The sequence below is a fragment of the Astatotilapia calliptera genome, chromosome 17 (assembly GCF_900246225.1).
Source record: "Astatotilapia calliptera chromosome 17, fAstCal1.2, whole genome shotgun sequence".
In the NCBI taxonomy this organism is placed as follows: Eukaryota; Metazoa; Chordata; class Actinopteri; order Cichliformes; family Cichlidae; genus Astatotilapia; species Astatotilapia calliptera.
Genome location: NC_039318.1, coordinates 33,214,978 through 33,235,563, shown reverse-complemented (window position 1 = coordinate 33,235,563; position 20,586 = coordinate 33,214,978). Strand labels below are relative to the sequence as shown.

At 40.4% G+C, this 20,586-nt stretch overlaps 1 long non-coding RNA gene across 2 annotated transcripts in view; it reads left to right on the top strand.

Annotated features, from left to right (window-relative positions):
- LOC113008850 (uncharacterized) overlaps window positions 1-20,586 on the top strand; it is a 35,045-nt gene that overhangs the window by 7,619 nt on the left and 6,840 nt on the right. For both annotated transcript variants that reach the window (XR_003270075.1, XR_003270074.1), the window contains 2 exons: window positions 1,126-1,185; window positions 19,123-19,232. This is a non-coding gene — a long non-coding RNA (uncharacterized LOC113008850). The remainder of the gene's footprint in view (window positions 1-1,125; window positions 1,186-19,122; window positions 19,233-20,586) is intronic.

The following is a 20,586-nucleotide window of genomic DNA, read 5'->3' as shown; positions in this document are numbered from 1 at the left end:
CCACTGTAAACTTCATAATCAGACTGAGCGTGAGGCTCCAGTTACACTTTAAAGAAGTTTAACAGGAATGACTCCTTGTTTGTGGTGCGTTCAGTGTCCCTAACCCAACAGCAGGCATCAGGTGATGCTGAGGTCAGGGGAAAAGACTGAATGAGGGTGGGGTTGTGGGATAGATCACTTCTAAGCTGCAGCAGTGTCTGGCGATGCAAGAAAAGGAGACCCTTAGCTCTGATGTGCTTGTGCTCTAGATGCTAAAGAGTGTCCTCCTCCTATAGCAAGGTGTTGTGCATATTGCACCTTTTTAAATAAAATTATATTTAAGTTTGCTCTGTAAAGTTGCATTAAAGTGCAATAACAATTACATTAAAATTGTGGCTAATATTTGATACTACTTACATATTACATATTTATATCTATCTATCTATCTATCTATCTATCTATCTATCTATCTATCTATCTATCTATCTATCTATCTATCTATCTATCTATCTATCTATCTATCTATCTATCTATCTATCTATCTATCTATCTATCTATCTATCTATCTATCTATCTATCTATCTATCTATCTATCTATCTATCTATCTATCTATCTATCTATCTATCTATCTATCTATCTATCTATCTCAAATTATTTTAGTTTGCTTTTGAATTCTTGATAGACAAATATGACGCCCCATAATGGGTAAAAGTTATAGTTTTTATGCTGATTTGAACAACTCAATCTGTACTTCATGAGGTATATCAATGTCCTTTTTTGTATATGAAAATATATGTTAACAGATATATTTAATATTTATTCTTTATGATTGCAGTTAAACACGATTATTTCATGAAAACGAAAACTTATGGTTGAAACAAAGTGTAAATATTATTGTTCTGGTCTTCTGCCATACAGCGACGATATGTAGCAGCAGAAATGTTCCAGTATCGATGTGTCATTCCCAGCTTCTGCTGGCACACTGTGAGAGAACAGCACGCAACAAAACGGTGCACCACAAATCCTAATCAATCACAGATCTCGATCATTTTTTCACAGTGCAGGTTGAAGCAACAGAGTGGCGATCATCCCCAATGCTAATTTGTAAACTGACCCTTTTCTCTCTCTCTCTCTCTCTTTTTAAGGTGCAGGGCAGCACATCGAGGAGAACGAGAACCCACAGGGCCTCAGACATTGTAAAGCAGGTGAGCATACATTTGTTTGAAGGGCACAGAGATCCATGCTAATTTATTCAACACTCTTATGCCTGCTGAAAGGGTAGCATATATATTTTTTGTATTATAATAAATGAAAATCAAAAACATCAATTCAAACCTATATAACTTTTCTGTCTTTGTCCATCATCTCTTTATAATTTTTTAATTATAAAAGGGACGAAAGTTTGAAGGCTGAAATGGGAACTGAAATTTAGTCACTGTGAAATCTGTACTTCGTAATGTCATTGAGGGTTTTCAAGTAGAGTTTGCTCAAGATGTATGCACACTCGAGGCATCTTTCCTCAACTTTTGTGAAAGTCAAAGTGGCAGAGTGACATAAAATGGGATGATTAAGAGTCAAACTGCATAATCAGATTTGAGTGATGAGTCACAGTTTGTCCAACAGGACTGCCGAACTTGGAGATTCCCACTGAAAGCCACATGGGCCTGCCTATAGGGGTGGTTATGTGTGATAACTAATCATTTTGGTTCTGTTCTGTGAAGTATTTGATTCCTTGTAAATCAGAACAAATGACGTTGTCATGCATTTGTTGCAAAACTGAGTTTTCCATGATCTGTGCAAGGAAGGAGAGGTTTTTTAGTTAATAAGGGCACCTATGGTTATCCTTGGGCATAAAGTGCTGAAATAGAAATTAGAAGGAGACGATTCAAGACTTCTTTTGTGCCAAATGAATGTGGGTAAACTTTGAAGGCACCTGAATGAATAACATTCTTGACGAAAACACAAGGGATTACTGGAATTATGTTTGTTTTGACTTGCATAGAATACCACATGGGTGGAGTTGGCTGATTCATTGCCATGAGATCAATATCAAGCTCACAAAAGTTCACTGAGTTTACTCGGACCACTGGTAATGTGATGTTCCTCTTAATCTTGTTTTGTGCTTCTTTTTAAGTAAGAAAAAAACGTCCTCCAAACACTACTGTGTATTTCTCATGCAGTACTCGGCATAGATGCCACAGTACTTACTGACTGTATTGAACAAAGTATCGAACCCTAAAGTGCTCTTGTTTTCCAGCCCCATGGTTAGATTAACTGCAAAATATTTGCATGTTTCACACATCGGTTTTCCAGCACTTTCTCATAATTCAACATGACATGTTTAGTATGTTTGGAAGCATCTGGAGCTTCACTAGAACATGAAATAAAGTTCTGTGCTTTTGAACAGTGCTTGGCTGCAGGATATGCTTTTGACTGGAGTCGGCCAAAAGAGTTCATTATAATTTTCGTTTAGTTGTGAAAGCTCAGTTTGCTTCTGCGTGTGACCTGTGTCCTTTTTCTGTGATGAGTGGAACTAATCCACTTAAGTTTAAAGTTAAAATCTTGTGTAAAAAATTAAAATGAATTGGAAGCAAAGTATTCCAAAAATTAAGAACTTAATGAACTCAATAGGAAGTAGTCCTCTACAGTATAATAATAACTTTATAATGTAGACTATTGATTAAAGCAGTGGTTTAATGTTGGAGCTGCTCCAGGTGTCCGGCGATGGAAATTAAAAGTGTATCCATGTGTCTTATGTAAGCTTCGTGTTTTGTGTAAAAATCTGGTACAAAGACATGTAGAGAGAAATGTTAATGTTAAAAAAAGACAAGTAGAAAGTATAAAAACATGTTTTGGGAGGAGTCAAAGAATAAAAAGTAGTAAGTACAATTTATATGAATATTTAAATAGAAAATCACTAATTATTTAACCTACTGCAGTCATTGTGTTGTGTTATGTAGCGAGCTTTTCAGGCCTGCAAAACAAACTTTAACAGAGCAATAAAAAGTACTTGTAAATGGGGTTAGACGTCTGATCTGTCTCCTCGGTTTCTCCTCTCTCTAAATTTCCTCTGCTCTTTTTCTGTAGAGTTTTAGCTCATGTGTGACCTCTGCAGATGTCACTCCTTATACAGCATGGGCAGCACATCTCAGCTTCATGTTTACACATTGAAATAAATCCCAAGTTTTAACGCTTGTTTCCAAGCATATATATATATATATATATATATATATGAAAGAGAGAGAGTGAGTTCTGTAGCTGTAAATTCTTTAAATAAAACAACATCTGTACATCAAATTAACCATCAAAATTGAACTTCTACATGTTCACAGAGTATTGGATCTAGGTCGCTACACTGAATTGCAGTAGTTGGTCTACATCCCACTACATCCCTTCTTTGGTATAAAACCCTTCATTTGATAAATCCAGTTTAGTGGAGGTCCAGTAGGCAGCTTCTCTCAGGTCAGGTGTTGTCCATATGTGCGCGTGAGAGTCATCCTCAGGCTCCCACTAATCTCCTGCTTGAAGAAAGGGGATGGAGCAAAAGAGCTCTACTTTATTTCCACCCTAGCATGTTGTATTCTGTTAAAAGGCTAATACTCCAATATCACAATGAGGTATTTTGTTGCTGTGTGTTACGCATAAAACAATTTTAATTTAATTGTTTTTAATAGTTGCTTCTTAAAACATTATAGTGAAGCTGAGCTTCTAATTTGTTTTTTGTTTTTTTTAAGCATTCTTACACACTGTGCACAAGAAATAAACACAATAGATGTGTACAGACCGGGGGGAATCGCAGAGACATGGTCTTTTTTAAAAATCATTTTTTAATCCTAGGCTTCCCCGCAGTGTTTTGGCTGCATTCCTTTTTAGCATTTTAACGTTGTTTACATACTGTAGATTTTTGTTTTCATAACCCAGTTGTGGACTGACTCATACAAATATTGTATCTCAGTTTGAATACCTCAGCTCATGCTCTTATTATGAAAAACCTCAATTGGATTGTCTGGCTCTTTTCCATTTCTGAGGCTGTAAATATCTTACTCATACTTTCATTTTTGACATGAACTGTGATAGACTTGATTGTAGTCATTATTGCTGTTACTGATAGAGTTATTTTTTTTCTGTTTATTCATATAATTTATCTGTTATTTAGCCTTTGAGTTGTATTGCTCTGCCGCTTTCTTCCAGTCTCTATTCATTTCTTTACAACTTCATTTCCTGTTCTGTGCTGGCTGGACAGACTTAAAAAGTGATTAGTCATTGGGGCACAGTCAGTATCTTTGCGAAAGCTAGAGTGTATTAACCAGTGTGTCATTATCAAGGATGAGTGGTGTCATACTTGATAACAGGAGCAGTTCACGTCCGCTAGCATCCAGTTACAAAGTATTACAGACAAGGTAATTACAGGGTAAAGTTCAGTGCAGTGTAACAGTGTGATTTAGTAAGCACAGAATTACAGGAGAGGTGTAAGGTAATTTTATCTTGTGAGTGTGTGTGTGTGTGTGTCTGTGTTCATGAAGGAGAAGTAATCAGAGTGGATGACTGCTCTCTACCAGACAACTGGAATGAACTGTGCAATGGCAAAATGAATCTCTGTCTGTCTCTCTCTCTCTCAGACTGGGGGCTGCCCAGCCTCCACAGAGTGCTCGGCCACTGCTTCATTGTGGCCCGGGGCCTCATTTGAATGAGCCTTTAGTATGTTGTGTGAACAAGTCAGCGCCATTTGCATTTGTTCCAGTCACAAAGGTTTAACAGGTCAATAGGGACTCCCTGGCAGAAAACTAACACGCTAGGGTAACGTTTTTTTTTCCTCCCACCCTCACATCTCCTCCATCACTGAGGTTGTCAGGCACCTAGTCATCTTGTTCTGAAACATGTAACTGAAACATGTGGTGGCTATACATTTGAAAGTCTGTGTGTGTCTGCTCGTGTATTTGTATATGTATTTTAAGACGTGACTGCTGAATGGAGGGCGCAGGGTCGGAAAATAGAAGCTAATACTCTGACAAAAGTTTAATTAACATACAACTTATAGAGGCAACTTGTTTGAGGAGGGCTGTTTTGTTTCTGTGTGTGTGTAAGTGTGACAGACACCAGCACATTTCTGTCTGAAGCCCTGCAGTTTTATTTCCCGGTCCTGGAGTATTTAGACTCTAAAATTTTAACATGGTGTGGAACAATATGTGGGAGCTAATTGCACCTCACTAGCTCATTATAAGTGTGATGGCAGCATAAGTGACCATTGTGTCACTTCTAAGGAGATAAAGTAACACCTTCTTTTAAAGGGGCTCTCAGTTTGGTACTTGTCTTCTCTGGGAACACAACACATTATAGAAAAAAGTGCTCCTGTATGTCCAAAACCAGAAATCTCTGTCATGTCGGTAGCATTCATAATGGAAAGTAATGGGGGCTAAGATGGAGTCATTTTCTGTGTTGAAAATGGTTGTACAGGAAAGCAGCTAGTAATTGTTCTTATAATACAAGTGATGCAAACGTTCAATGTCTTCTAGGGCTGCCACGATTAGTCGACTAGTCACGATTACGTCGACTATCAAAATCGTCGACGACTAATTTAATATTGGACGCATCGTTTGATGCTTTGTAAGATCCCAAAAGACGCAGGAATAAGTAGTAGGATTTAAGAGTGTAATAATGGACTGAAACAGAAGATGGCAGCACTGCATGTACAAGGCAGTGTTGCCAACTTAGCGACTTTGTCGCTGTATTTAGCTAGTTTTCAGACCCCTTAGCGACTTTTTTTCTAAAAAAAAAAACAACGTTAAAGCGCGTATCGCTTTTACTCTCAACAAGCAGCGGGTGCTGTAACGCAGTCAGTTCTTCTTTTACTCTTTGACTCTTATGCTGTTTTGTGGATCACAAGGTTTAAAACTACTTATAAACACACACACACAAAGTAACTCCACCAGAGTGCCTATTTCGGGTCACTTGCCGGTCCAAGCCCGGGTAAAGGAGCAGGGTTGGAATTGTGACATTAAAAAAAACAATAATTGCTAAAAGAAATTTAATTTGTAGTTCTAAATAAACTCTAAATGCATTTAGGACGTTTTTTACTCACTTTATGTCTCTTCCACAATGTTATTTCTCTCTCCAACAACATAGGTTACAATTAGATTAGCATGACCAATTATGCAAATTAGGCAATGACATCATTTAGCGACTTCTAGCGACTTTTAGGACAACCAATAGCGATTTTCCTTACTGAGGAGTTGGCAACACTGGTACAAGGATGCCAGCTGCCGTTAAACCCCGAAGAAGAATAAGCAGTGTCCAGTATCGTAGCTGTGTCCAAATTCAGGAACTGCATCCTACTGTGCCCGCATTTGTAAGCCGATTGCGTTACAGCGACACGACAAAGACTGTCCAAATTCGAAGACTCCGACAAAAGCGGCCGACAAATGCGTCCTCCTTTTCCCCAGATTTGAAGGATGGGTCCGGGTGTGTACTTCGTGGCCCAACCTATACCAGAATTCATAGCGTGGCACTGCTCAGTTTCCAACAATGGTGGCAGCTAGTTAGTTTTAATATTACTCTTATTATTCTTTCTGGGTCACAAAATAAACATTTAACATGTTTTCAGGCGAGAATGTAGCTGTGTAAACCTCAAATATCTGCTCAGTTTATCAAGACACCACATATTTTCAAAAGCGCTCCGACTTTTTCGTAGACGTTTGTTACCCACTGCGGTCTTTCGCTACTCAGGTTAAACATGATATAAGTCACTTAGATAACTTCTTTTTTGTATTTTATTTGTTCCTGAGTAAATCGGTTTGGCTGAAATTAAAGTTATAGTTTTTACACAGCTGAATAAACGTCAAGCAGACAGCTGATTATCAGAAGTGTGAGATGCTCGAGAATGTCCTTTTATATTTTAGATAGCAAGGAGTTTATTAAACTCCACCGAAACAATCTGCAAATGTCATTAAAATTTAATAAACTCTCATCTTGTCTTTATTTTTAGTTCGCACATACCTTAAACACTTAAAGCTGTAAGCTAATGATAGTTATATAAGAGTAGATGCTGCTGGTGCTGTACGTTTCATGTCCAATGGATGCATGATCTGATTAGTCGACTAATCGCAAAAATAATCGGTGACTAGTCGACTATCAGAATAATCGTTTGTGGCAGCCCCAATGACTTCATATTAAAATATTTTCATTTATCTTAATATTTGCACAGAGGTTCTCGTATTGGCTCTTTTTTTTGTGCCAGTAATCCTATTTTAGGAGAAGATCTAGAGAGAACAGAGTATTTCTCATTAAAGATTAATTGTTATTTTTGGAAGGATAGCAGAAGTGACTTTTTATGGCTCTATTTTCTTCCCAGTGTAGCCTCTGTCGCTTGGGTCTTTGACAATCCAAAATCAACAGCACAGTGAAACAGTATTTTTTTTTATTGACTACAAGCTTACATGTACTAAAACGAAAAGCTTTAAAAAAAAAAAAGTTATTTTTGTACAAATAGTGGGCTGTGCGCTTGAAATAATAGACTAATGCTGGTCCACCGCAGAATTTCCATCCACTTTATGTGGGTTTTAAGTGCAGTCAAAGCAGCAGTGTGTCCCAGTCCTCAAAAATATTGTTATGCATTTAAAATGTCAAAAGCTTCATTCCTCGTACCAGCCAAGGGTCCTGCTTTAAGACAGCAGACAAGCCAGCAGCCTCCTGATAGCACGGCAGTCTCCTTATGCCGGTTTTATAGATCCTGAATTAGCTAAGCTTCAAGAATCTGGATGAGTTGAACATCATCATCGGAGATTGCATACAAGGCTCCGTGTGAATATCTGCAATTTTCTGTGATCACGTAGATTAGTCCCCACTGCTATGAAACTATAAGGACACCAGCTATGTCCTACACACAGACTCTACAACAATAAAAAAAATCATATAAGAACAAGGTGTCTGTGGTGTGTGCAGGGGAATGTAATCCCTGCCTTAGTCTCAAAGACGTGGCCAGAGGCACAGACGGTCGATGTCATCGTGATCTCAAAAACTTATTCTTTTTTCATGTGTAATTTATTCAATAATAAATTACAAATGTACAGAATTTCTCACAGATGTTGACTGGGATAAATAAGGTGGTGGCATTTTATTTCCACAGGGTCAAAGGTCAAGTTCACTATGATATAATGTTTATCTTTCTGCACATTAGTCAACATTATATGTAAGGGAGAGACAGGGGTTCAGATACTGAACTGGTTACTCTTTTTGAGTTCCCACATTCAAACAGTTTCGATTATATACAGTAGATCTTTATTGCTGTCGTTGAAGGTGTGTAAAGCATTTGTGTTTTAGAATTTATAACATTTTTCTTTTGCAGTAACAGCTCTATTATTATTATTATTTTTATTAGTAGTAGTAGTAGTTGTAGTGGTAAATATTAATAGTCAAAATTAAATTAAATCTTCTACCTGTGAGTGTGTATAGGCACGAGCCTAAAAACAACCTGACTGGTTGTTGGAGGCTTAAAACTGCAATGCTTTTATTTTTATTCATAAAAATATAATAACCTTCCAAATGGCAAATGCACAGAACTGGTATTTACAGCAGTTACACTGTCCTGAAATGTTTTTATTTAGTGTATGCATAATATATAATAAGTCTTAATGCTCCATTCAAGGTCAAGTGTGTGTGTGCATGTGTGTGTGTGTGTGGCATTTGGGTAAGAAGTTTATCTTGTAACTCTTACTTGAATGATATACTCTTAGATTCTTTTGCATCTGTGTGAGAATCCTGGTTTGTGTTTTCCCCAACAACGAAATAAAGAGCATTATTTTTCACTGAAAAGCATTAGCTTGACTTTGTGCAGCTTAAGAAAAAAAGCTGTTAGCTTAAAGTGGACTTTATGCTCGACAACTGATAGGATATGTAGCAATGCCCTGCGCACAGGCTTTAAATAGTTTATACACCATTGTAAAGCAACACCATAAGGAACTTCCCGTTGTCACTTGGTGGACGTGATATAGAAGATAGTAAGATAAAAACTGTTTACACTTCATGCACAACAGTACTCGTGATTAAAAGTTTATTGGCTGTGTGTATGTTAGCATATTTCAAGTAGTCTTGGACAGCACTTTTCAGGGACACTTGACAGACAGCAGAGGAGGGAAAAGTCAAATATTTTGCGGCAGAGATAAGTGGGAGCCATGCTTACAGTGCTTCTGTCTTGCCTGCCTGGCTGTGCTCTGCTGTGCCGTGTTTCGTTGGAATTGTTTGTGTTGAGCCGTGTGACCCACTATTTGGACTTCTGTTCCATTATCTTTCAAAAACTCGCTGCACTTGGGTCTCACGCAAAGAAAAGCAAAGTGAGAGCCCAGCGTCAGGTGCTATAAGCTGCTAGCTAGGCCTGTAGCCAGGCCCAGAGAGCCAGACCTGGCAGCTCCGAGGCTGCGACGTGTGAAACGCTGCACACAGGCTGCACACAAAGGAGCTCACTCCATCTGTATGCACCCTACATAGGCAGGCTTTTGTTGCAGCCGACAGGCACATGACTGCTAGCATCTTAACCCCTGAGAGCCAGCGTCTCTTTTCCCCTTTTACTAGACTGCACACTGCAGTAGACACCACAATGAGTCAATACTTTTAGCAAAAAACAACACTGGATTTTAAGCAGGAGTCAGCTTGATAGTTATTATGTGGTTGCTGTTTCTGGCCAGAGATTGAATTTAAAAAGAAAAAATACATATGTGTGAGTATAGGTTTAGGGTTAATATTGGTGGACAGATAGTTGAAATGCTCTGATCATTCTCTTAATGTTCGGGCACAACTTTGCCAAAGTGAACTGAATGCTATACATTTTTTTAGGAAAATCATTTAATGTTGAGGTCAGCCATGAATAAAAGACCACAAAACAAAACAAGAAAAAGTGTTTTGACATGAAATACATGTAAAAATATGCAGATTAACATATTCTGTGCTTGTGCATAGCTTAAAAAATACAATACAAATCAGAGCACTTTTAACATTGATATGTCATTTTTTTCTGTTTATCTGTAGTTTTTTTTTGTAAGGTTTCATAGAGAATTCAGGAATGAGACTGACATCCCCAAATGGGAGGGGTGTCTGTAAAATCACTACCATCAACATTTAACAGCTGCAATAGTTCAGAGAAACTTCAGCCTATTAGCACTCTTAATTTTTCACGTTTAGTGTGATATAAGGTTGTCCTGATGTGATCATTAAGTTTCTCACACACACACACATTCACACACTCTTTCTCTTTATAAGCATTGAAAATGTCAGTGAACCAGCAAAAACAAAAAAATATATTTTTAATTCATAAACGTGTGAAATCCCTGCTCAGATACTGCTTACTGTTGGTTTCATGTGTGCCTTGTGTTACCTTCTGTAACCCAGACAAATCCAGACGTGTGTGTGTATGTTCATGTGTGTGTGAAGCTGAGAGGATGTGCATGTAAACTCGTTCCCGATATGAAATCAACCAAAACACTGCGTTTGGAGCATTTTTGAACCCTTAGTCAGCTGAATTGGATACGGGCGACTAAAAGGAGGGTGCTGTCAGTTCAGTCAGACAAGTGTCTGATTTTTAGAGATGAGAAATGAAACACGGAGCAGGAGGCTAATGGAATTGCTCAGTTCAAATAAAACACAGCTTCCCACCGCCACCATCTTGCTTGTATGAAACACGGGTCCCGATGGGGGTTGTGGTGCGAAGGGTTCCTGTTTGGACCGAGCTAGGTCACGCAGGCCCATCCAGGCTGCAGTGCAGCCCTGTGACGTGGCAGGTCCGAATGCTTTAAAAGGTGGTACCACTCCCAGAGAACACCAGGGAGCTGCATGTGAGCTGATGATAAGAGCTGCAAAATTGATCATTTATTAATGTGGGATGGACCCGAAATGTGAGCAGTAAGGAATCAGGAGAGGCGTGTGTAGGTGTGTGTGTGTGTGTGTGTGGGTGGGATGTGTGTGTTTTTCTGTGAGGAGATGAGATGAGCGGTAAGTTTTAAATGTGAAGAATGCATCTTAAAATATGCTTTATTTATTTAATATTTGTGCCTTTCTGCAGTTTCGTGATTTGCTGTCATTCTTACATTTTTAGTAATGACTTAGAGCCACGTGTGATCTAAAAAGACAATTGTTCGAGCCGAAAATGTCATAACCTTGAGAGCACTCGACTTTGCATTCAGAACAGTTTTTTCCCCTTGACAGCTAGCACTACAAAATGTTTGAATAACTCACTGAGAAAAGCTATTTAATGCAAGTTAAAATAAGTACACACTACCAAGGGCATGCTTGAACTTATTTCAACTTAGTTTTGTTGTAAATGTCATTTTGCCATGCTCTGCACAGTAGAAAAAAGCTTTAATTTTTTTTAACCAAAAATCACTTTGACATTTCTATTTTCCCTGAAAAAACATCATTAATTAGATTTTTTTAAAACCCTCTCAAGATGGGCAGTGTTAGCTAAATTAGAAACCAAAGTTTTCCAATAAACCAGACAGTTGCAGAATGACCTAGAGAGGAGAGTCTCATGGTTAACTGAAAGTAGGACAATGATTCTCCCAAAGCTCTGTCCTTACTTTAATGAAGAAGAGCTGCAAAAAAGGAGAAGCTGTCAAAGTGCTGCCTGCTTGCGATTTATTGTCTGTTTGGCCGTTTTAAAAGCTGTTTAGGACACTTGTCTTTAGCGAGCGCAGGTCCGTTCCCTCTCTCCTCTTTTCCAACCTTTGCTCTGCCATGTGGCCGAATAGGCTCCCTCCACACAGAGAAGCTCGTTTTTCAGAGGTGAGTGGCTTAATGATTGAAAAGAAATACATCTGAAACAAAGTGCTCAGTTTGTGCCCCTGAGAAGTGTGAACTACGTACGAAGAACGCTTGAGGACATGTTATTTTATCCTTGCTGGCTTCTTATTTGTTCAGAGCTTCTGTCAGTTGCTTTACCCTCTTGTGTTTTTATTAAGTACGAGTTTTAAAAAAACAAAACATTTTTTAAAGTAAAGAAATACAGAAATGTGTACATTTATTTACTCCTTATAGTTCTCATGGGAAATAATTAAAACACATTGCTGTTGAGATCTGAGGAAATTTGAATAATGTGCTTTTGAAAGAACATTTTCTAATCACACATTCAAAACTCAAATGATACTGAGCACAAATTTTGCTTCTTATTTTCCGAATAATTACAAATTTTTTCCAGTTTAGTGCAAATATGTAGAAGGATTTAATGTTTCAAGTGTTTCCTCTACTTGTAATTACACAGGTTTAGAATCTTCATTCATTTCAAGGGTTAACTAAAAGTCAACCTCTAATAGTTAACAAAATCGACAGTTTCTTTTTTAAACTGTGATGTTTATACTCTTTATTTAAATGACTCTTTTAAAAAAACAAAGGGAGAGGAAATACACCGCATTTTAAGCTTTTCCATACATCTCTGTGCAGAGATGATTTTATGAAAGAGGTCAGAGATAAAGTTACAATAAAATGAGTTTCAGCAGAATGTTTAACAACTGAAATTATCATTCATTTATGAATGAAGTGTATCTAACCTTTTCACAATAAAAGTTTGTCCTTTTCCAGGCTTCAATTTGGGGAAGAAGTGTCATCATGCAACCTGTAAATGTAGAATTTAAATTTGAGCGGTTGTCACATTTCAAGTTGATCCATAAATTGAGTTAATTATTAAAATTGCATTAAAAAAATCTGGGAGTGAAAAAAAAGACCCCTGAATGAATTTAGCTCCTTTTTTTTATTTGAATCTGGAGTGATTTCTGCTTGTATTGGTTCGCATTAAATTATAAATTGCCCACAATGTGTTTTATGTTTTTACTCTTAACAATACTGAATAATATAATATATTAAAACTAGTAGTTTTGCATAAATGATGTGAACGTGTGTGTGTTTACCCCTATGTTCGTTTATCTTTTCCTGTTTTACAAACACTGTTTATTAAATATATTATGAAAAAATAAATAATTCAGTAGTTTCCTCTTTTCTTCATTATAACGGTAAAAAAATTAAAGTTAATTTATATTATATAAATTTCAAAGTAACTGAAATACTTTAGTGTGATTTGAGCGTTAAGAAGGCAATCTTTAAATCCGACATAAACGAATGAATCTTAATGAAAAAGCGTACGTTATGTCTCCTCTCCGCCTTTGCTGTTCTGGACATCACCGGATTTAATCCTGTGACTTTTAGTTCCCAAAGTGACTAAAATGAATTCAGATCTTTTGAAGCATCTTAAGTCGTCTCTGTTTTGACAAATGTTTAAATTGGTTTTAAAAAATGAAAAAATAACACATCGAGAGAGATCGCACAAAATACAACGTTTTTATGGCGATTTGACACGTTACAAGGAGTGTGCGGGTGGCTGCATCACTCGGGCCGCCATCTTGTCTCCTCCTGTCCTCCATTTTGTAATTTTTCTCCCTCAGTTCTGGCCTACCTGCTTTTATTAAAGTTTTCCTGAGTGCTCTGAGCCTGCTTTGCGTGAGGTGAAAAAAGAAAAATCAGCTGTACTCACATGATTTTCAGTTATACATTACATTTTGGGATGACCTGTCAGGTTGTTGTTGTTGTTTTTTCTGTTTGCTGACCTGATGCTGAATTACTGCTTTTCACCTTAAAGGACCTTTTCTGAAGACTGAAATCTGCCAGCTGATGCAACAAGTTACCTGCACAGGCACAGCTCCTCACAACGAGGACTGAGTCCTGTTGACAAGGTGTTAATCTCTCAGAACAATTTGTACATATAATGAGCAGCACTCAAGTTAAAGGTTGCATGTGATTTAGGTTTTACAGATGTGCAGCGTAAGTGACTGTGACCTATAGCCTTATAATGGCCACCGGGGGTCACATAGGTTAATAGAGACTGATGTTTGAGGCCCCAAAGTGACATCCCAAAGGGGATGGCCCCTTAATCCTTATTAGGCCTGTGTGTTAGTGATCCTTACCTTTCAAAGCAAACAGCACGCTCTCTTTGCTGTGGGGCCCTGACCTGCCCCTGGCGTTACACTTCTGACCCTAGGGTCGTGGCCTTTGTTCAGAACCCTCAAGAACCTGACCTTAGGGTCACGGGTGTAATAGAGAAGTTGTTGAGGCACGTGCTGCTGAGGGGCCCCTCGACGGACCACCTTGTAGAGGGAGCGGGCCCGCCGCGCCGGCCACCGAAGAAAGAGGGAAAGTTTGTGTAAGTTCGCCAGGGTGTGAATGTGTAGACAGCTATAACTCTCAGGTTCACAGTAAAACATAGATCTCCTGTGCGACTTTTTCACCCTTCAGAAGAACATCTTTGACGTGCAAAAAATACCCAAATGTTGGTCTTTTTCAGCGCAAAATCAGTGCAGTCACAGAAGTAGATCCCTCAGAGGGTCATATGTCTTTTTACTGGCAATCCCAGGTGGTTCTACTTAACCCCATTAATTCTTCGCTAACTAACAGCGAAACATAATACACTGAAGAAAAAACATTTTTGGTTAAAAAGTGGATAATAGATTTATTTATTTTAGTTATTGCTGTGCTTAATGATGAATTTCAGTTTGATAGCCGATCTGCTGTGATTTCTCTCAACTACTTGTTGGCTGTTTAATTGCAGTTCATGTTGCGATTTGTTTGTATTTATATGGTCCTGTAAAGCTGCCAGCAGTGATTATCAAAAATATTGTGGTTGAGTTAATTTCACTTTGTGCATGTGTGTGTTGCTTGCCCTGGGGCAGTGCAGCATCGAGCAGTGTCAGCGTGCTGTAAATTTTATACTGTGTGTGTGCTGATCGGCTGCTTTGTTGCAGTAAATTTGTGGGATGATTCATAAAGATGTGAAGGCATTCGGGGGCTGATAAGTCAGCGACTTAAGAGTTATAAGTCATTTTCACTGAGACTTGAGCTCTGTGTTGCAACCATGACACATGTATTGTCACTTTTTTATGGTTGGGTTATTTGATAATGTTTGTATTCGGTTTTCCTTTTGCATCTATTTGATTTTTTGTGAATATGTAAGACTGTGCGGTAAAGCTTCTGTTCTCTTGCATTTACATGCATATGAAATGTTAACAATGCTTTTACACCCTGGCGTTACGTGTGCTGTAAGGCAGAGTGCAGCTCAGTTTTAACGAAGAGATGAAGGGAGCTGATAAGGGGGGAAAAAAGCGGTTGTAGACTCGTGGAGATGTCATAAAGGAGGTTGTTAATATTGGAGTTTCATCAATGGCAGCATTACGCAGGCCACTCCTGCAGGGGCGAGGCTGTGCAGAGGGCTACAGTGTCAGAAGTTGGCAGCTGAGCCAAAACCAGAGCTGTATCCTCAAATGAACTCTCCGCGACGTACGGTGCAACAGGCTCTGCCAAGTTTTTTGAATTCCTGCCACATGTTAGATGGTAAACAACTGACTTGCAGTAACAGTATCTTAGATAGAAGATAAAGAGCAAAGGGACTCTTCTGATTCCAGATGAAACACGAATTTGTCTACAATAGTGCTTGATATATATTCAGCAGGCACTCGTAACAGCGTTTAATGATTTCAGCGAGAGCAATTGGTTCAAAGACGTGGCGAGATGTGACGTCACAGGGTTCAGTCTGATCACTGTTTGGTGCTCGACCGGGGTTTTGCTCATCAATGCCCACGAGGGAATTTATTGCTTTTTTGATAAAGTGCATTTAAATCACCAGTTGCCTCACGTTGAACCTCGGGAGTAATCTCACTCCTCATTTTTCACGAGTTTGCACATTGTGCGTCATTGAAATGCGGATGGTGCAGCAGTAGTACACACAACACAGGGAAGCCGAGTTTTTATTTGACTGTGTGGAAAGGTGAGGAGAGAGCTAGGCAAGGCAAGTGCACCCGTTCGCCTCCTTTCTCCCACTCTTTCTCTCTCCAAGCCCGTCCTGCGAGGTAGAAAAGGCGCACACACAGCAGCGTAACGCCTTTTCTTTCAGTCTCCAGGACTAAGAGTGCAGGGTCGGTACAAGTAAGCAAGCAGCCATATTAGTTTGCTCTTGTGTTGCTCATACTCGCTGTTTTTCATCTACTTGTCGCCTGTTTAAAATGAAAAAACAAACAAACAACCAAAACACCACACGTATTGAAAAACTCTGGAAATACTGATGTTTTCCCAGCTTTCATTTGTTTAAATTCATGTTAGTCCTCTTTAGACTCTGCGAGCATAAACACAGATTGACATGGAGTCTAGCTAGCTGTGTTTCATGATGTGAGATTCGTCGTTTTGTTGGACAGTCCCCCCCCCCTCTCTCTCTTTTGTATGGCTGCTGCTATGAGGAGAGAAAAAGGGGAAAAAATTTGTCTGTGCTGAGTTCTGGGTTTCTTTTGGGAAAGCGAAGACTAGAGGGGAGGGGAATGGTGTCCAAAAAGGAGGAAGTTGTTTCTTTGCCACGGGGGAATCTGTTGCAAACAGTTACGGGGCATTACAACAATTTGGCTGCCCAGAAAAGTTTTTGAGGAGGGAAGTCGGGTGGAAACCGGACGGGTGTGAATAACCTTCAGCATGCTGATCCAGAGGTTGGTAGGTGTGCATGAGAAGAGGGGAGAGAGGAAGACAGCAGGGGTAGTATCTGGCACAAAAACGTTAAAAAAAAGATCCTTCTCATGCAGGCTTAAATTAACACTAGCTGTTCAGAACAGGGCTGTTTATTACTGTAGGCTAGAACAGTGCTACCGAAAGGACAAGAAAGGGTGGGAGACAGAATAGACTCGATGCGGAGGGGGAAGGAGGGTGTTGGACATGAGCAGAGTCATCAACAGAGTCCATTTTATCGTTCGGTTACTGCCCGACATTTCTCCTCTCCTTAGTCGCACGCAGAACCGGCTGCTGTTGCTGCAGTTCGCTGCAAGGCGAGGGTGGCCTAGTAATGGCACATGGCGGGCGCACTGCGGTAAATATTACAAGATTTTTACAGCGTGGTTCAATGCCGCAATCATGGTGGGGCAGTCGCATCCAGGTGCTTATCTGGCTTTGATTGCGTGCCAGAACAGTTGATGTAGCTTTCCTACGTATTAATGATTAAGCATTAAAAAAGCCCGAAAAAACAAGCAGTAATCAAAAGGATATTCATCACTGATCATACCCTACACTTTTGGCCTTCACTAGGGGAACGCCATTGCTTCAGTGCCAGCTGGGAGTTTAGTGATAAAGACGTGTGGGTCAAAGCCAAATGGCTGATATTAAACTGAAAGGCCCAGCAGCTCTGCAAAGAAAAGATACACTATTAATCTTTCCCTCCAGTCTCAAAGTTAGGTGTTGCAAGTTGTCCTAGTATCCTTTAATCATTTGTGAGTGTTTGCTGTGACTCTCGTCCTCAGCAGAAGTGCACCCCCCCCCCCCGTAGCCCAGCTCAGCGCCCTCCCCACCCTGCCTCGTGCATGCGCACGTCATACTGGGTCTGTGATGAAAACGCGTAGTGCGCACGCACTCCCACACGTCCCTGTTTCATCATCAGCTGAGCTCTTTCTCCTCCACTCACAGCTCTTCTCCCCTTCCTCTCTTACCCCCTCCCCTCTCTCTCTCTCTCTTTGCTCTTGCTTCTTTTTCTATCCATCGCTCTCCTCCTCCTCCTCTCTCCCTGGGTCCCGGCCACATGCGAAAGGGTAGACTAGGACGCTGCAGCTCTGAAAAAAAAGAGGGGAAAAACGCTCTGCTGCTATTTCTACAGGCAGGCCCTCCCCTTTAGCTAGTCTGTGCCAAAAGAGGGAGGGATTTTTTACTACTCCCAGTCCCAGGATTTTAACCCTCTGCCTGCTCTCACTTCTCCCTGCAAGATCTGTTCCTCAATATCATGCAACAAGTGGCTTTGCTTTACTCCTACTTCGACATTGCTGCGCCATTTGCAAGGGCATTTTTCAGATCCTTGTTTTCACGCGCTTTTAGTTTTATCACGTTTTTGCCTCGCCTGGGTTGTTGCTAGTAGAGATAAACTGGACCTGGGAGTTTTGCGCCGTGCCATAGCGTTGGTGCAAAGGTTTTTTTTTTTTTTTTCCTTCAGCACGTTTCTTGATTGCTCAACATGTCAGATTTTTTTTTCCTGGATGAATCTGAGTATGAAGGCTGCAGTTTGTTTTGTGTGCTGTTCGATTTCATGTGTCTCGCGCATGGATCTTAAATTGAATTCCTTATTGTTTTCCTGTGCTCTTATCTGCTTTGCCCTCTACCTTCCTAACCCTTTCCATCTCTAAACCTGTCCCTCTTTTTTGGTTTTTTTCTGCCCCACCCTCTCTTCCTCACGTTCTCTCTCTCTCGCTCTCTCTCGATCTCGTGGGCAGTCTCCAGTGAAAGGAGAGCAGGAGGGCGGAGCAGCAGCGGGGCTTTTTCTGGGACAGGTGCCAATTCCAAACAAAAGGCACAAAAAACAAAAAAAAAAGAAAAAAGAGTGTGATAGATCCCAACGACAGAGGGAAAAGTGGTGTATTTAAAGAACTGATTTGTAGTAATTAGATGTGTGTGCATGTGTAACTATTCTTCTCTTGCAGGTTTTTTTTTATTGCATGAGTGAATAGCAGCAGAGATCTTGAATTCTCTCTTTCCCCCCTCTCTCGGCTCTCTTGCTCCCGTGAAGGCATTTGAGTTTCGAGCGGGGAAAAGAAGGAGGGGTGGGTGGAGTTGGGAAGGGGCACAGGGAGGTGGAGCCTTGTCTCCTCTCCTCCCTGCCGAGTTTTCTGCATTATTCATATGCCCGGGCCAGCGCTGCGATCTGACTGGCTGCCTGGCTTAGCATTCATCCGACATTCAGCAGCTCTGTTTGCTAACATTCCTCATTCAAAGCCTTGTTAACTGCCAGACGGGAGGAACACGCGACTCCATGGGAAACCCACATGGCCTCTCCATTGTGGCGGCCCTGACAGTCTCAGACAAGGAGCTGGCAGACAGGGGAGAGCGAGAGGAGCTGGTTTGTAAATATTAGAAAGCAGTTAGCTCAGGTTGGGGAGGTTACCCAACACTCAGAGATGGGTTTGGGGTGAAGTGGGCAGATTATCGTGGGCAAATCCCGGGCAGAGGCGCAGACAGACATTGTAGGAAAGGCGCTGAGGCAGACACGGAGGCTGGTACTTTCTGGGACTCTGAATGGGTCTGTCGTTGGCGTGCCCGCCTACTTCTTGCAGGGAGTGCAAAGCTGTGTGACTGAATCCAAGCTCCCTCTCTGCCCTTCTCTACAGAGAGGATATGTGGACATACTGTGTGCAGCCGCGGATGGGTCCAGCACAGCCGCTTCATCCAGGATAGCTCATTGCTGTGGTGTGGGACAGTTACTTCAAAGTCTCAGTGGGTAAGTCAGAGAGAGAGTGTGTGGGTGTGGAGGTAAGTGTGTGTGTGTATACTTAGGTGTGTGGTGCTTGCACACATGCAGTGGTTTTCTTTTTTGTCAAAAGATGAAGACATAACAAATGTGGAGAGCCGCATCGTGTGACCTGATCACCACGTTTGTGTGTATGAACATTGTGCCTGGGTGTTGTTTCCTCCAGGGCTACATGACTATCCAGTGAGAGCAGGCTTAACTAAATATAGTCAAACTGGTTAGAAACGTGGCATTGGCTTTGAAATTTCGACGAAACTGAGCAAATCTCTTCTCTAGTGCTTTCCTACCTGTACTTTAGCACTCCGGATCGGCCTTTCGTGTGTTTCAGAGAGAGAAATGCTTTTTTGGAGGGAGCAGAGAAGGAATAGTGCTGTAATGTTGGGCTGATGGCCAGGGAAGGCCTGCTACACAAGGCCGAGCCCCACCACAATGCTCTCTCTATCTCTACCTCTCCCCCTCTGTCTGTCTGTCTCTCTCTCTCTCTCCCCCTCTTCTCAGGTCTATCAGAAAATGATTAAACACCACTCGTATTGAGCTCTGCTATTAAAACCTCATCTTAATGAATATGTGCCTAGTTTATTCCCTGGAAGTAAAGGTTAAATATTTGAAAATGGGTCAGTGCTGACACGTGGCCCCACGTCGCTTTAATATGGCTCAAACAGGCCTTTTTGGACACATCGTTTATGATGCTTTATTAAAACGAAAACTTTTTCCTAAAAAGAACTCCATTAAGGTCTTAAGATTTAAAGCTTGCCCACGTTCGCTCGGTTACAGACTATGGTTTGATTAACCTGTAAACGCACACGGTTTGAGAGGTACATGTTGACTGTAGTAGAGTGCTCTGCTTTTTAAAGGAAATTAAAAAGGTTATATTATTATTACCTGATTACAACTGCTACTTCATCCATGACGATGAATATCGGCTCTAATTTTGTCTGTATTATATTAAAATTTCCACATAATTAAAACACTGAGTGCGCCACACCCCTCAGCAGTGCCATTCAACTTGGCATCTTTTAATTATCATCCATAAATCCGTTTTTGAAAAGCTCGCTAATTGAAAATCTTGCTTTTTAAAATTTTATTTTTTATTTTAAATCGATATCACTCCACGTTGAACACCTCAGCACATCAGAGTCGACCATGACCAAAAGGTAGGAGTGGAGGCAGCGTGAGTCATCACAGATAGCTCTAGTCATCCCACCTACATCCTACGTTTGACAGGCCTATTCAACCGCCACTCTCACACTACTGAGCCTGGCTTAAACTCCTCCATCACTGTCACACTGACAGGAAATCCTGACGTCGCTTTAGTGCATCCAAT